Source organism: Embiotoca jacksoni, unplaced genomic scaffold (genome assembly GCF_022577435.1).
Source record: "Embiotoca jacksoni isolate LCO1_2020_lvr unplaced genomic scaffold, fEmbJac1.0.p SCAF_29, whole genome shotgun sequence".
NCBI classification, from domain to species: Eukaryota; Metazoa; Chordata; class Actinopteri; family Embiotocidae; genus Embiotoca; species Embiotoca jacksoni.
In genome coordinates, this window is record NW_027185380.1 from 3,977,442 (window position 1) to 3,994,433 (window position 16,992).

Below are 16,992 nucleotides of genomic sequence, written 5' to 3' on the forward strand. Positions count from 1 at the left end.
ATTTGTGATTGTGATGCTAAATGTAAGAGTAGAAACAGTAGATAAACCGAAGGGAGGAGGTGAAGCTGGAGAAGTGGGAGTAGTAATAGAATAATATAAGTCTTCCTGTCGCTAAGAGCCCACCACCTTCACTCTAATACAGTGGTATTGTATGGTAATAGTAATACAATTAGTAGCACATGACAGTGCTTTCATCAGTATTGTTGGTGCACTTTTCAGTCACAGTGACAGTAAAAGTGTCTGTGCAGTTAACTTTGCTCTGCTGGCCCGAGGTGTCTCCGCTCCCTCACTTTGGCTGGAGACGTCACAGCAATATCTTTGTTAGTTACTTCTACGATGTAAAACCTAGAATAGCTCCACACGCTGCTTCGTAGAGGTTTCAGTGTCGTGATTGCCCGCTCTGCATGGCTTCGCTCGCTTCAACTAACAACAATTAATGATCATATCGGGGCTGGAATAGGTCAATCTGGTGGTGATCTGTTAGAGCGCCCTCTGCTGGATGATGAGGCAAAATACTTCAAATAGTCTGCTGCGTATTAGACTGTAAATGTTGAATTTAAATGGTTTGAATGTTTGAATTCGAATGTTAATCACGTTCAAACGAATGTTCAAATAAAAAAATTAAAAAGTGACAGCCCTCATGGATAAAAGGGTTAAAAACAGGCTTGTTATAGTGAAAGTACTGCATGCTCTTTGCATTATTGTCAGTAGAAGGTGAAGTAGTAGTAGTAGTAGAATAAGTTTTAGTAATACAGCAGCAGGTAAAGAATAGTTCATGTAGTACAGTTTGGTTCTAGTGGTGTTAGCTGTAGTACAGTAATACAAGTTGTATCATTATAAGTCTTAAAATATAATAGTACATGTGTAGCAGTAGACATACTACAGTAATAGTAAGTGTAGCAGTAGTAGTACTACAGTAATAGTAAGTGTAGCAGTAGAAGTACTACAGTAATAGTAAGTATAGCAGTAGATGTACTACAGTAATAGTAAGTGTAGCAGTAGACGTACTACAGTAATAGTAAATGTAGCGGTAGAAGTACTACAGTAATAGTACAGTAAGTGTAGCAGTAGAAGTACTACAGTAATATTAAGTGTAGCAGTAGACGTACTACAGTAATAGTAAGTGTAGCAGTAGAAGTACTACAGTAATAGTAAGTGTAGCAGTAGAATGAGTACTGCACCCTCAGAGGTCTCAGCCGTGTCTCCTGCTGCGCCCACTGGCTGCTCCGAGGATTTCTTCCCAACAGAAGCTGATATCACTCATTAGTTTCCTTTGCTGGTGAACAATGTCACTGAGAACACAGAAGCAATGAATCCTGGGATGTAATCCTGGACCGGGGGGGGGGCATTGTGGCTTCTGAGTCGGGGGGCTTAACTTTTATATAACCCCTGAGCACACAGTGGAAGTCCTGACAGCCGCACTGCTGCATAATGTGGGCTGGTAGACGGCCGGTTTATCTCTGGGACATTAGAGTCCCTCACTGAAAGACATGTCAGCATCCTGTCATCAGGGTGAGGACAGGTCTGTCCACCGTCTCCCTCTCTGCATCCCTTCACCATTTCACTCTAATGTGCACATACTAGTTTTGTATTAGTGACTCTTACAGGCTCAGGAGCTGCAAGATAGAGAAGTTATTTTTAGAGATCTCAACAGGCTCTGTTTCTATTCCAATTCACAGATGTAGAGCAACAAAGCTCATTTGTTGGAATGGGACTCGTTCCGCCAGATAAAAGTGAAAAAGGTCCAGACTGCTCCGAATACCAGTGAAGCTAGCAGCGTGTGGTTGTTCGATGAGCCGAGCTGTTATTACAGTCCTAATATTCTGTTGTGTTTCCTCTTCCACACGGAGGTCAGTGAAGGCAGCAGAGATGGAGCTGGCAGGGATCACGAGGTCCCATCACGACCTCCGTGGCTTGAAATCAAAGATAAAAAAAAACATCTCCCTCCTCACTTTCCCACCTCGCTGTCCCAGCTGACTTTCAACAACATTAGGAGGACCCATTTCATGTCCTTCTGCTCCTGAGAGAACGAGCCGCATCAGGACAGGTTTTAAAATATGGAAAACAACCGCAGAGGCCTTGGCAGGAAATGTGGGCACGCTCTGCTGCATACAAAACAGCTTATGGGATTTGAGAACAGATCAAGAATGTTTTTATAGATAAAGCAATGAGAAATGTACAATGAGACCATGCTCCAATGAAAAAGAGACAATTTAATTCTGGTACAAATGTGAGAAGTGCTTCTAGATCATTATCATCAGCGAGCCCAACAGTCAGGGGGGTTAAGAAGATGGGAAGTACATGTACATTTTGAGCTTCTGTGTCTGCGAGGTCTCAGCCACTGTTTTCATTTGACTGTTTATTGCCTTTCATCTCTTTTACTTTCAACATTTTTACAAATTTATAGAAATGTAACAAAAGTATCAGTTCATTGCGTTTCTAGTCATTCATGACTGGTGTGAGTTAAATAAACATTTTCAGATGTTCAGTTCAGCCTGGCTGCTTCTTCTCTGAACACAGCAACTTGGCTGGTATTGGCGTTTGCAGTCACTCTGAAGGGCGAACCAATCAGAAACCAGTGTTGGTGGTTAACCACGTTTGTCCCACCCCTCCTCCACCATGATTGGACGGCTGGTGACAGTGACGAGCACAGCGATAACATTTTTTAGCTCTTTGTGACCAAAGATAAAATGCTTAATGTACAGCGTTCAGCACATAAAACATGCTCGGCACCTCGTCAAGCTGCTGGCGTTCATTAAAACAATTAAAACACTATGCTGTACTCAGGAAAGAAAACGCTTTGGTGGACACAGTAGGTCGCTGCAGCAGTGGCAGAGTGTCGGACAGTTTCGGTGCACGCCGATTGGTTCAGATGAACCTGAGGTCGACGCCCAGTATGATGAACCAACTGCAGACGGTTCTCTATTGAGGGCGACAGACCATATTCACACAGTGAAACTGGGTCTGGTTCGCAGCAGGATAATGTTCACTTACAATTTGGACAAAATTTTAACACCGAGTAAAAAGGACATAAAATAAAGTCAATTCTGAGCGAGACTATAAAGTGTGCAAAAAAGTAAAAGGTCTGAATATGTTCTGGAGCACCGCTAAGTCAAACTAAGTCAACAACATCATGGTAACTTACATGATGAAGATAAAATAAGGGTAGAAACAACCACAAAAAAGTAAAATTTTGTTTTAGGATTAAATCATTTTCTCCTGACTTTCTATCGTGTGTGCTGAATGGAGAATAACTGTTCTACTGCTTTCTAATCTCTTCCAGAACCTTCCAAAGTTATACGATCACACAGCAACGGTACGTTGTATTTGCCTCTCTATGGTTGAAGGCGTTGTGTCTCACAAGCTGGAAAAGCTCTTCCTCTTCCAAGTGGGACTGAAGATGAAGCTGTAATTTATTCCAGCGTTACCATGACAACGACGGGGTGCACAACCCTCGGACAACAAAAGGCTCATCAAGTGAAACTCGTATGAAGAGCGTTTAACAAAACAAATCCGACATAAAGAGCTTTACAGAGTAATGAGTGACATTAAGACATAAACAAATCACATCATCCAAAGCTCGAATCCATTTTGTATTCACTACGTGTGTCCAAGACGACTTCCAATCAAGACATCTCTGCTGCAAAATGTGTCACAGGACAGGTGGGACACTTCATACGTCCCTTAATACGGTGATATCATGCACCAACATGACAAAAAGCCGTTATGTATTTATGCATATTCTTTCCTCCATTTTTTGTTGTCCTCTCTACCAACCATAAAAATAGATATCAGTCTTGAGGACACAGTGAAGATCATGTGTTATAATTGGGTTGTTATGATCAGGTGACACTTTAGTTTGAAATTGAAGTGGAAAACTGATAGAAATATGAGCAAAAAGTGCTGGTTGTATCAAATTAACTATCAACATTTCCACAGCTGAGAGTTGATACCAAGGCTCATGTTTTGGTAAATTACACACCAGGCTGTCTGTAGCAGACGTGGGCTGACTCCCTATATTTAACATTAATTTGTTTACAGGCACACGTCCGTGTTGTTGATTCAGCCGGGGCCATTTTCTATTTGAATAGAGAAAAAAAAAATGTATTTCTTCCGTTCTTTCAACTTTACTTTTCGTTGGAGCAAATTACAACAACATACTTATGGTCTCTTCTCTCCACGTGCTAAGGTGGAACATTTCTACATTTCTACTGGTTATTTTTCTTCTACTAGTGTTTAACGTGTGACATTAGTCTGTCTCAGCTTCCTGAAACTGAATCCAAAGTCTGAACCATTCAAAACGTGTTTTCACACGACATAAGCATGGAAACATGAATCAGTTAGATCTGGACCAAGACAAGCTGTGTTGGTCGGACCAGATGTTGGCCTGGACCGTTGTCTGAGGCACATCCACTCTTGCTGCTGTAGTTTGGTTGAAGGTCTGAACCAAAACAGGTGTGTGCGAAAGCAGCCTAAGTATAATTTAAGTCAGGTAACTAAAACCCTTCATTAAGGCAAGGTGCGTATCATGATAACAGTTACTGAAGTGGTGTGCATTGGAGTCTCCCTACCTTCTGTCCGGGTCCTGTACCAGAGCCCATGTCTGAAGAAGACGCTGAATATTGTCAGGCAGCGCTCACACCCACTCAACACATGCTTGGTTCCTCTGCCATCAGGCACGAGGTATCCAAGTCTCAGAGCAAAGACCACCAGACTGTTAAACATCTTTGTCCCTCAAGCAATCAGGCTGCTGAACAATTTAACGATCTCACTCTGATAGCTGCAGCTTCAATTGCCCATAAATTGCACATTTGCACACTGTACAAAGTATGTATTACATTTTACTCTTATGACGAGAAACTACTGTGGTTACTATTGTTTTAGTATTTTGAACTTGCACTATTTTTAAATGTTCTACTTCCATCTAAGGTATGCGGGATCAGGGACTGTTGTGCTGTATATTCTTTTATGTGATGAGTGTTATTTAGCATAACTTCAACACTGAGATCTCAGAGAAACACTCTCATTCTGCCTTTCACTGACATGTTTGGTAAAATGTTAATGAACTGGATTTGATTTGCAGTTCTGGGATAAAAGACAAACTCCAGTCTGCAGACTCTTTCAAGTCACCATTAAATATACAGTACAAGTTTAAAAAATAAATAAAGAAAAAGTATTATCATCTATGATTTTTTTGGGGGGGGTTTTCACAACTGCATTTTTTTTTTTTAGCAAACTTTGAGTTTTGTATTTTATTATCATTTCATCTGATATACTGTGTGCAATGTATTGTTCAGGAGGGATGGTTGTAAGCAATAATGGTGTTGCTCTTCTTAACTGTGACTAATATGAGATTTGATTGCTGTAGTATCAACACACCGACAGCATGAGGTAATAAAGGTTAAACTTGCTGTACAGACTTTGGCCTGCCTCCATATGCAGTTGCAGATGGTTGCCCCTCTTTTCAGCAGCAGACTGGTATTCACACCAGTGGGCTCCGTCCAGGTTCTGGTCCAGCTAACTGCTGCTATGCTGTCAGTGGGCGGGTAATAGACAGCTGGCAAACCATTGACAGAGTGAGTCAGCTTGTGCAGAACTGGATCGGACCAAAGACTAAAGCGTTTTTATTCCTGCGCTGGGTTTGTTTTACAGCAACAGTCGTAATCTTCACTGGAATAAACCTAATGAAACTCCGCGTATAACATGTTATGTGAGATTATTAAGGGTGAAAGAATCCAAGACCATCAGTCATTATTTATCTGCCTTTGGGGACTGAGAGGGACTGTCACTGAGCTCCAGACTCACTAACCTTCACCAAAAACACATCATTTACCTATTTCTGTCAGTTCCCATTCACATTGGTAATCTCTTAAAATATTAAGTAAATGGTCGAAAAGCTCTGACTGCTTTTAAAACACACTGCAGCTCATTCATGTCATTACAACATCAGTATGTATACAAAGTTGTGGAGCTCTGCTTTGTTTAAAGGACTGCATCATTTCTTCTTATTGTAAAATATGGATAATAATGTACATGTCCAGTTTCTACTACTCACCCAGCTCTGTCCAATCAGCACACGTCTGTGATACTGACAGACAGACTGAAAAAAAACAATTCATCAAACTGGGTTATTTCACCGAGCTATCGGAGTCAGATGGCAAAAGCAAATTAATCAGTCTTTGTCATATTAATAGTTTTTTAAAATGTTATCTCACTTTTATTTCTAATCCAAATTGAATCTTATTTTGAGTCTTCTCAATCTGCAATATACAGCATAGAAAAAAATGCATATCACACTCCACATTCCTGACATACCGCATTCCTGACATTACAGACAGACAGAAGGATGAATCAGATTTGAGGGCAAACAGTGATCTTGACCTTTGACTTCCAAAAATGTAATCTGTTCATTGTTGGGTTCAAGTGAAAGTATTTATAAAAAAAAATGTATAAAAAAAAAAAAAAAGAAATCACTTTCCTAAAAATGGGAGGATGTGAGGTCACTGTGATCAAACCTTTGGGACCAAGTGAATATTGATGCCAAACATGGCTGTCGCAGTCGGAGGAACATAAAAATAAACATACAGTATTGCAAATGTGCTCACAGCTGACTAATTTAGATCATCTCCCAGCATTCTTTGCTCCTGAGGTGCTCCAATGCAGACGGTAAGAACAGCAGCAAATAGAGGGGTAACGATTTAAGTCAGCTCCGTCTGAACTATGAACAGGCCTTAATTTCCCAAGTCATCAACCATCTGTCTTCATTACACTCACATCTGAAATTTGCAGCCCTGACGTTTAATTTTTTAGATGATTAGGATGAGAAGATAGAGCTAAGTGAAAAAGGAGATAAGGACTTGAGGTGAAACCACATGCAGCAGATGATTGAAGCAGAGGTTCAGTGCAGAGGACTGTCGGTTTCCAGGGAGGATATCTCTGCCTTGTAAACAGCCCGACCTCTTTGTCTCTGGGAAGCTGAGTACAACAGCAGCTGTGGTCAGCATAGCAGCTAAAAACCCCAGAGTTTTATCTGACAAATAAATTACCAGGCACTGACATAGAAAACACATTGTTGGCGTGGAGCATCGGTAATCCAACGATTCGTATTAATCAGATATGACCACAGAAACCACTTGAATGTGTCAGCTAGTAAATGTGCATCTTTGCAGAGACGGAAGATCAAATACCTCAAGATGAATTGGTGCTGTTTAATTGAATGGACCACTGAGTCCAACCGCACACGGCAGGCTGGACAGCAGCAGAAAATCAGAAGGATCTGTTTTTCTTGTACATCTTGTACAAACTAGAAACCATCAGCATACATCAGCACAGTCTGCACCAATTGTCTGCCTTTAGAGAGTCATTAAAGCCTCGGGAGGCAGTTTTTTGGACCAAATTTCCGTTACCTCTCCTTATATTATGAGTCAAGTGGTCTGAGATCACACTCGACTTCCACACCTCCTCTTGACTCTGTCTTTTTAGAATATAGTTGCAGAATGGGGGCTGAATCTTTAAAATCCTGGCAGAGCTTTTTCCAAAAAACTGCCTACATGGACACATTCATATAAACTGAGAGGAAACACGGAGTGGTGTTGGCCAGAGGCTATTAACTATAAAAAGGCATCTATAGTTAGTAAAAAAGAAAAAACACGTTCTTTGTCAACACACCCACATATTGAAACAATGTCCCACATTTTGATTGGCTGTAGCTTTCTCAAGTCAACACTTTTCTAAAATCTGGCTTTGGTCTGAAGGCTGTGAGGGAAACGGAGAGCAGTTATCATGGGGCTGCACTCGATGTCAATCAAACACAGTGCATACGTGGGTCAAGTGCAGGTTAGTCTGTCGCCGTCTTTGCTGCCAACGCGACGCTCAGCGGGGGAAATTGCGAGTTGCCAGAAAGTCACGCTGCGCCGGTTTCAGCAGAATCTGATGGCAGCTAGCACAAAGAGAAGGAAACGCAGCTCGGCTGGGAAACGACATATAACAGGGTGAAGCCAGTGAAGGGTGATACCTCTAATTCAAGTCATGAAGTGACACACATGACTTTAACAATAAATGTGTGGCTCAGACCTGAGGAGGCATTACTACAGAAACACAGCGATGATTGACAGACAGACCAGGGTGGAACGATGACATTTCTCCGTAGTGCTTTCTGATTGTTGTGCTGAGAGCTGTATTGTAATGTATTGTATAGATATAATGTATATGTGGTGGTAAATGCTGCTGAGCTACCAGATGACCACCACAACCTAAATGTTTAATGCAGTTATATTAGTAGTCCTGAGTTAATCCAGGCCGGTAACAGGCCACCTAGTTAGTGAGATTAACCTCATCCACATTAAACTGCTCGTTCAATGTCACTCTGGAGTGAGAAGGGACGCAAAGATGTTGAGCTGAAAGAAAAAACATGAAGAAACTGATGGTTCAATTATATTTCAGTTCAGTTTGAAGTATAAAGTAACACATTATAACGTGTCGTCTCATAAAGTTTTAGACCTCACAGGATTGAACTTTTAGATCATTGCATCCAAACACTTCCATGTTTCCATCTTTTCAGTCTCCAAATGTTCTGCAGGAGCTTTAATAAAATGCTCACTGATTTCAAACAGAAGTCGTACTGTGGGGTGTGATACTCATCACTGACCTGATTGCTGCTTCCTTCAGTGTTCTCATTGTCACGGTTAAGTGTTCTACTCCAGAAGAAGGTAGGACAAGATTTAAAATATAAAAAGCCGTTTTTCATGGCAGCTGTGAGGGGCAGTTATATACATGCATAGAGCTAAAATATCAACATCCATAGGGCCTGAATGACACAAAACCAATCACAAAGTAACCATGTCTCCATTCAGTGTGATAATAACTGTAAAAATGCTCATGGTGCAGATGAGCACAGCTGTGGTTGAGCTTGTTCGAATGCTCTGCTGCAGGATGCTGACACATCTCCCACAGGTCTACAGAGTGTCAAAGAAGATGTGAGCTGGAAATATTACCTGAAGAGATCACGAAACATATCTCTGAACTGCAATCACCCCAGTGGACTAAGCAAGAAGGACGGTTTTATAGGAGGAGGTGATCGAAAGTAATAATACTGTCAGCTCAACAAAAGGGTCGGTGATTGAATCACAAAGGCAGACTAGACTGAAATACTGGAGGCTGGTGGCAGAGTGGGGTCAGGTGGAGGGGGTTGTGGTTTTATGGTGCTGTAAGGACACCACTGCTCCACACAGGTCTTAATTTACAGTCTACTTTGCTGCTTTTACTGAAGTGTTTTTTTTTTATCGCCATTGTAGAATAACTGAAATGATGGTAAGAAGGACCAAACTAAAGGAGGAAAGAACTTCTGCCACAATTATCTCATAAAAAGGGACCATGATCACTACATGAAATAAAGTTGTGCATGCAAGTTACTAACCTCAAAAATGATGTGATGTCAAGCTCCTCTTTAATTAAAACAGACCCCCAAAAACAGGTCTTTTTGAATCGTTTTTTCTAATAAATGAGGGATTGTTTTCAGATGGACCTCCAGAAAACTAATAAGGAGATAATTGATGGACACATTTTATTCACTTTGGATTTGATGAGAGAAGTTGAATGGGAGTCTATGGAGCCGGAGGCTTTTTGGAGCCGACCTCTAGTGGCACTCGGTGGTATTGCAGCTTAAGACACTTCTGCATCGGAACCATTTCTCAGACCCAACGGCTACTTCCACTTTTATATCCAGTCAATGGTTAAATATTAATGGTATATCTGTACTTAACTTGTGTGCTAGATTCCGTCAAGTCCAGAAATTTTGAGAAGAAAATTCTTAATATGGGCAAACTGGTTTTGGTCGCATTATGTCAGTATTGGTATGTCAAGATAGGCATGATGTTAAATATTCTGTCAGAAACAGTTATTATATATTGCAGCGCACCAAGCACCACCAGACAACTGGAGGAAACGGCAGGCAGCTGAGAAAGATGTTGAGCAGCAGTGTGGACAGACGGCTGATGGTACAGTTGAACCAGACAAAATGACGATGATCTGGTCACTTTGTCCTGTTAAGAGCATTTAACTTTATTCACAAAAGTAACATAAGTAGAAAATGGTCAGGGGCATTTAATCCCAGGAAGGCAGAGCTAAGTAATTGGTATTAGACAGCAATTTAGGTTATTACTGTAATACATGTGCCACAATGACTTGTTTTTTTCTATTTATAAATATAATTATTTACCATATATAAATGTTGTGAAGGTATTAGGCATTAAATAGATATCCCTCAAGCCTGTTATTTGTGAAAGATACTGTTCATAGATGTGGTTCTTAGACGCCCGTCACAACTAACTCATTTATCAGAGGGAAACTTCTGGAGAAAGTTTGTTTGGAGAAAAAGGCCTGGAGGTGAAATGGATCTGCATTTCTTTGGCACATGAACACAGTCCCCTGATATCTTTTGCCGTGCAGCCTTAAACTAAATGATAAAACTTTTACATCAGGGTCTCACACTTTTAGGGTCACGCTGTCCCCAGTAGGAGAAACAAATGTATACAATGAACCCATGTGACATTGGCAAAACAGTTAAAGACAAAGCGAGGCCAGGAGGAACCAGACTAGGACACACTAGCATAGAGCCGTGTGCAGTTCTGTTTACTCAGTCTCCAGTGAAGGGCTAGAATTTAGCCATCCATCTGCCAATTAGCCAGCCCACATGCCTGAAGGAAACACAATATTTATCCATTATGTGTGTTCACATCAGGCAGCGGACCCCACAGGGTTGTCTCCCTTGCAATTCATTACTGCAATACGCAATCCTTCCCTTGGGGCAGAGCCAACGCTATTACCCAGCACACACAGGATCTGCTTCCTGCTGCTGATATCACAATCTGTGAAACTCAAGAAGAGCCGGCGCTCCTTCACACACACTCACGCACACACACACACACACACACACACACACACACACACACACTCACAGACTCACACAGTCACACACTCACACACTCACAGACTCACACAGTCACACACACACACAGACTCACACACTCACACACACACACTCACACACTCACACACACACACACACACACACACACACACACACACACACACACACACACACACACACACACACTCACACTCACACACTCACACACGCACAGACTCACACACACTCACACTCACAGACTCACACACTCACACACGCACAGACTCACACACTCACACACTCACAGACTCACACACTCACACACGCACAGACTCACACACTCACACACACAGACTCACAGACTCACACACTCTCACACACTCACACACACACACACACACACACACACACTCACACACGCACAGACTCACACACTCACACACACAGACTCACAGACTCACACACTCTCACACACTCACACACACACACACACACACACACACACACACACACACACACACACACACTCACACTCACAGACTCACACACTCACACACGCACAGACTCACACACTCACACACTCACACACACTCACACACACACTGATAAGCTCCTATTACACTGTCATACTTGAATTTCTTATCCAGACCTCCTCCAAGCACTCATTCTACATGTGGACGTCTGTTGTCTTCAAGCAAATACTGAAGCTCAGACTCACTTGGCGTCACCACATTCGCTTCCCCCTCTTCCCTCCAGTCTACTCACAGTGTTTCATGTTGATTTGTCATACACAACACGCAATCTCAATATTCGGGATTTAAAATTGTAATTCTCAGTCTGACTAACATCCACGCTTCTTTGGTGTGTTTGGCCTCAGCCTCAGTGGGCAGTCTGGGGTTGCTTCATGGATGTTGATAAAGCACTCGTTTTATATGATAAAAATAGTAAAATGTTGCTTCATCAGGAATATAACGCGTTTCATGTTCTACACGTTGTGTGTTTACTCGCTGTGCAGAATGTAAATACAGGTTTTTTTTTTACATCCATCTGCTGCGGGTACAACGTTTCTCTTTGTTCATCTTAAAGATCAGTTTATCACCAGTTTATCAGCTGCACAATGAGTTTGGAAGGAAATAACATCTTACTGCATTATAATGAGGCTTCCAGGTCACGAACAATAAATTGACTTTTCAAGTGTTTCCAGATGTTAAAAATATGTGAATATTCATGAATTCAGGATTTTCCAGTGAGACAGAAGGAAAATATTGCTGCATTCAAATGTGGTCGAATTCACGGTGTACACGAGTAGAGTCCGTATGAATCTCTCTCTTGTGGTGTTCACCACGTTACAACTCTAAATGTTCTAGAAGCCTCTAGTTTACGAGTGGTGACGTGTTTGCTGACATCTCCAGAAAGGTCAGAGGTCATGGAAGTTCATGTTTGGTTGGATGTTCAGCTAATATATTGTAAGTTTAGTCATGTAAAATTTGTCTTCATAACTTAGATAACAGCCTACGTCTGAGGAAAAATGTTGATCTTCCCAACGGCCTCATCTTTTCCTTCTGTGTCTTCGTATTTCCTGCATTACGTTACCTCCCTGTTAGCTTGATAAATTGTTAGCCTCTGTGGCTTCTAGATGCCGTCCATGTTGGTGTTTTTATGACTTAACCACCTAAATGCCAAGCATATGGTGCACACGACTTCCCATGTTGTGACCACGAGCTTATGGGTTCCATTCGAATGCAGCATGTGTGGTTTGAACATCGCTGAAGGTTGTTCATCCCAACAAATTAGCATCCATGTGTTTAGCACAGTGATTACAAATCTCCATTGAGGATAGCAATAACAAATTAACTTGAACTCCTTCAGTGATGCGTACATGTTATCCAGACCTTGTAATGCAGCTAATGAACAGTCATTCACAGTTTATTATGTAAAATGTTTTCTGTTACCAGCTATTGACATGCTGAAATAACCCATCAACCACCTGCGGAGATTCCACTGACTTCCTAATTAGAGAATTTAACAGAGACACTGCAACTGCGACAATGGAGACAAACATGTTGAACTCAGTTCTCACATGCTGTGTTGGTTGTAGGTTTACAGGTGATTCCCCACACATTTAGACAGACATGTCGAGGAACAGCTGCTGTGAGCAGCTGCTTGTGTTTGGAAATGTGAGACATGGTACACAACAGAAACAAACCTTTTATCCATTTTTACTTCCCAGGCAAAATGACAAAGACGTGGATGAATTTGTTGGTAGCCTGAACAGCTTCTTGAAAACATGCTTCACTCCTCATGTTTTAATGGTAAACACTCTTTTTGTGTTACTATATCCAGGCAGCTGTTCTACATCAAAAGTGTCCAAATTCTTTCCAAATATGAATCTGGATGGATGGACATTATTTTATGGAAAATGTCATATATTTGGTGAAAATTAACAGTCTAAAGCTAAAATTGAGTTAAAAAAAAAGTTGGGCGGCTCTGCTCCACGTCATGTGACTTGAAGAAATGCCACTACAGCTATGCTGAGTATCAACTGTCAGTCTCCGAACCTCCTGTTTACATACACGGACTCCAACTCTGGAGATTTTAAGGTCAATCACCATCGTCATTCACCCCACCCTCCATGCCTCCATGCATATTTAGTCCTCATGACCACACTGCATTCAGACCTGCATTCAGACCCTTGACCCCCACCTTCCTCCTGTTCCTGTGTAAATTATTAAAAGTTTGTTGGTGGAGAAGAGTGCTCCTGTAATCAGAAACGTCTTTGGACGTCAAAGAGCAGCAGTTGGAGGTTCTTAAAGTCCACAGCAGTGTTCAGATCACGTACGGAGCTGAAAGGCACTGACCTATACACCGTGTTTACTCTCCACAGCCTCCTTTATACGAGAGGTGTGCCCAGCAGCAGGTACAGTATGCAACGCAGGGAAAACGGCTGCGCATCATTGCACAGCACACAGAAACACGAAGGAGCTTCACACCCCTCTGTAGCGTCGTCAGAGCGGACACTGCGTGCAGCTGCAGACACGAACTGAACTGTGTTCCCTGATGTGTTTTCACACCAAACACGTCGCTGGTCCTCTTAGGAATACGGACGGCCAACAACAGCATTAGCTGCCCTTGAACAGTTTCCTCCATGTTCAGACTGTGAACAGTGCACCTGTCCTATTCGGAGGTATACACCCAGAACGGCACCACATTATCCGCACACGAACGGCATCTGATTGGCATGATGACATCGAGCCCGAACATACAGTCACAAATAATTATTTTTCTGCCACAAGAACATGAAGTCCTGCAACAATTTTATTGCTGTCAGAACAAGAAACTGTCAAATGGAGCTCTAAATCAGAAACCTGTAGTGACATCAGACAACTAGGAGGAACAAAAACATCCGTCCTATTGTTCTCAGCCACTAATCTGGACTCGGTGGCACAGATTTTCTCAGCTCACCTCTTCTGTTCCCAAACATAATTATTCTTTTGTCCAATTTCCACATACACGATTAGGTTGATGAGAAATACTGCATGTAAAAGTGAGCTCACAGACCTTAAACGACCAATTAACATGAATGGTATAAAATGTGAATTGTTAATGACAAGGGATCACCATGAAAATGATACTCCTTGACTCCTATTTGTCGCACTCATTTCTGAGTCCCTTTGGTCTCTCGTCTGTGTCACTCTGCTAGAAAACCTACAACCCATTAAAGTATTTGAATCCTCAGTATAGATCAGACTGTATATAAAAGTGTTCGTAGCTTCTGGATCTAAAAAATATGGCCAATGCGAAAGTATCTTAAGTTTCAATACCAGCGAGTGCCTCTAGAGGTCGGCTCCAAAAAGCCTCCAGCTCCATATACTCCCATTCAACTTCTCTCATCAAATCCAAAGTGAATAAAATCAGTTATCTCGGTGTTGTTAGCTAAAGTCACTCCTTCTTATTAGTTTTCTGGAGGTGCATCTGAAAATAATCCCTCATTCATTAGAAAAGAAGATTCAAAAAGACCTGTTTTTGGGGGCGTGTCTGTTTGATTGACAGGCCTGTGGTGCAGTCAGGTTGCAGCTATCGGTGGGCGGGACGTAGTATCGTCAGGTTTACAATCAGATCTGTCAGATCCACCGCTGGCTCCTCCCCCAGCTCGTCCAAATATGGTCACTTCCTCCTCCAAACCGCTCTGAACTAGCAAAGATGGTGATGGCAACTCAAGGCTTGATAACGGCGGCTCACAAACCAACAGTTGATGTCACTGTTGGTTGTATAAATATCAATAACCCTGATAGCAGCCTCTCTGGCTCTTCATGATAAACTATGGTCATTCTTATTGAGCCGGCAGTAAAAAGCAGCAGTAGCTTTACAATGTAGCTGATGTCCACCCTGACGGAGCGTTCACCATGCTGTGGGATCGTGACTCGGCTGCACCAGAAATCAATTCAGCTTAAAGACACAGTAGCCATGCGTCTGTTCCGTCGCCATGGGAAACTGGTCTACAGGGAACGTGCTTTTAATGAGGCCCTCTATCAGTGTGACACCTCCACTGCCACGGGGCAAGGTGGGTACCCACAACGCCGCTGGGTTTCTGAGTCAAACACCTTCAGCAGAGCCACAGACACCAGCGATAATAGAGTTAGCATGTTGTAAAGTCCACATTAAATATTGACCGGAGCAAAGAATCCTGGTCAGAGTGAAGCTCATCTCCTTTTTCTTCTGAAACTTAATAAACATAATAATCAGAAAAAAAACATTTTTAAGGTGACGAAATGCACTTTTACTTTGAGTCTGTCTCATCACGGAATACAGATCTCTCTTCAGTGAGCAAATGTTCTATACATCCGGTCCTATTTCACAGTGTGCTACTCTGGCAGTTCTGACCCAAGAAGGAGGAAGAAGAAGGAGGAGGAAGAAGGAGGAGGAAGAAGGAGGAAGAGGAAGGAGGAGGAGGAAGAAGAAAGAGGAGGAAGAAGGAGGAGGAAGGAGAAGGAGGAAGAAGGAGGAAGAAGGAGGAGGAGGAAGGAGGAGGGGGAAGAAGAAAGAGGAAGGAGAAGGAGGAAGAAGGAGGAAGAAGGAGAAGGAAGGAGGAGGAGGAAGGAGGAAGAAGGAGGAAGAAGGAGAAGGAAGGAGGAGGAGGAGGAAGGAGGAAGAAGGAGGAGGAGGAAGGAGGAGGAGGAAGAAGGAGGAGGAAGGAGTAGGAGGAAGGAGGAGGAAGAAGGAGGAGGAGGAAGAAGGAGGAGGAGGAAGGATTAAAAGGAAGCGTACTTGTTCCAAATTGTATCCTTTTCCTTTTTCCTTCACATGTTGCGGATCACGACGGATACGACCAAGAGGATTCAAGTTGAAATGGCCTTTTTAGGATTAAGTAGTTTGTCCCATTCAGACTACATGCAGCAGCACATTGTGTTTAAGGGCAGCTGCAGTACGTACTGAAAGTAAAAATAGATAGTATGGGCAGGAATGGTTTTCAATCCCTGATCAATTCCAGTCTCCTCCTGCACTGCTGGGAAAGAAACGGGACTCACTGAAGTAACTACTCACTCGATGGTAATGTAAACTGTGACATCAAACATTAAAGTTACACATTCATTAATCAAAAGGTTGATGGTAAGTTAATTTCCATCCAACCAGCCGGATCACAAATCAGTCCTTCGATCTGAATGGTGGCACTGCAGAGGCTGAAAGTATACTCGGACTCCCTGGGACTACTTGCACTATTGATTAAGAAGCATCCCATGTTATTGCCTCATGAATACAATCAACACCCCATGTCGCTTAGTCAACAAACCCCGTGTGATACCCGTGGAGGTGTATGAATAATGGAGGTGTGTACCACAGGATGAGTTCTGCTGGGACACCGGTACGACTCTCAGCAGTTCCTCCTCTCGTCTCTGCAAGCTGTCAGACCAGCAGCAGCTCTTGGACTCACCAACACAACACAAAGCAGCGCAAAGAGTCCTGATGGGATTCTGGCAGTCAAACAAAAGATCACATTTATTATCACTGCTACAAACACAAATGACCACTTCCTTCTCTTCATCACTGTATTCATGTGAGAGATACGGAACATTTCCATGAAGACAAAT

The 16,992-nt window shown here is 42.4% G+C and overlaps 1 protein-coding gene across 2 annotated transcripts in view; it reads right to left on the reverse strand.

The window, feature by feature from the left end:
- Window positions 1-16,992, reverse strand: part of lrfn2b (leucine rich repeat and fibronectin type III domain containing 2b) — a 138,422-nt gene that overhangs the window by 81,520 nt on the left and 39,910 nt on the right. The gene's annotated exons all lie outside the window — the stretch shown is intronic.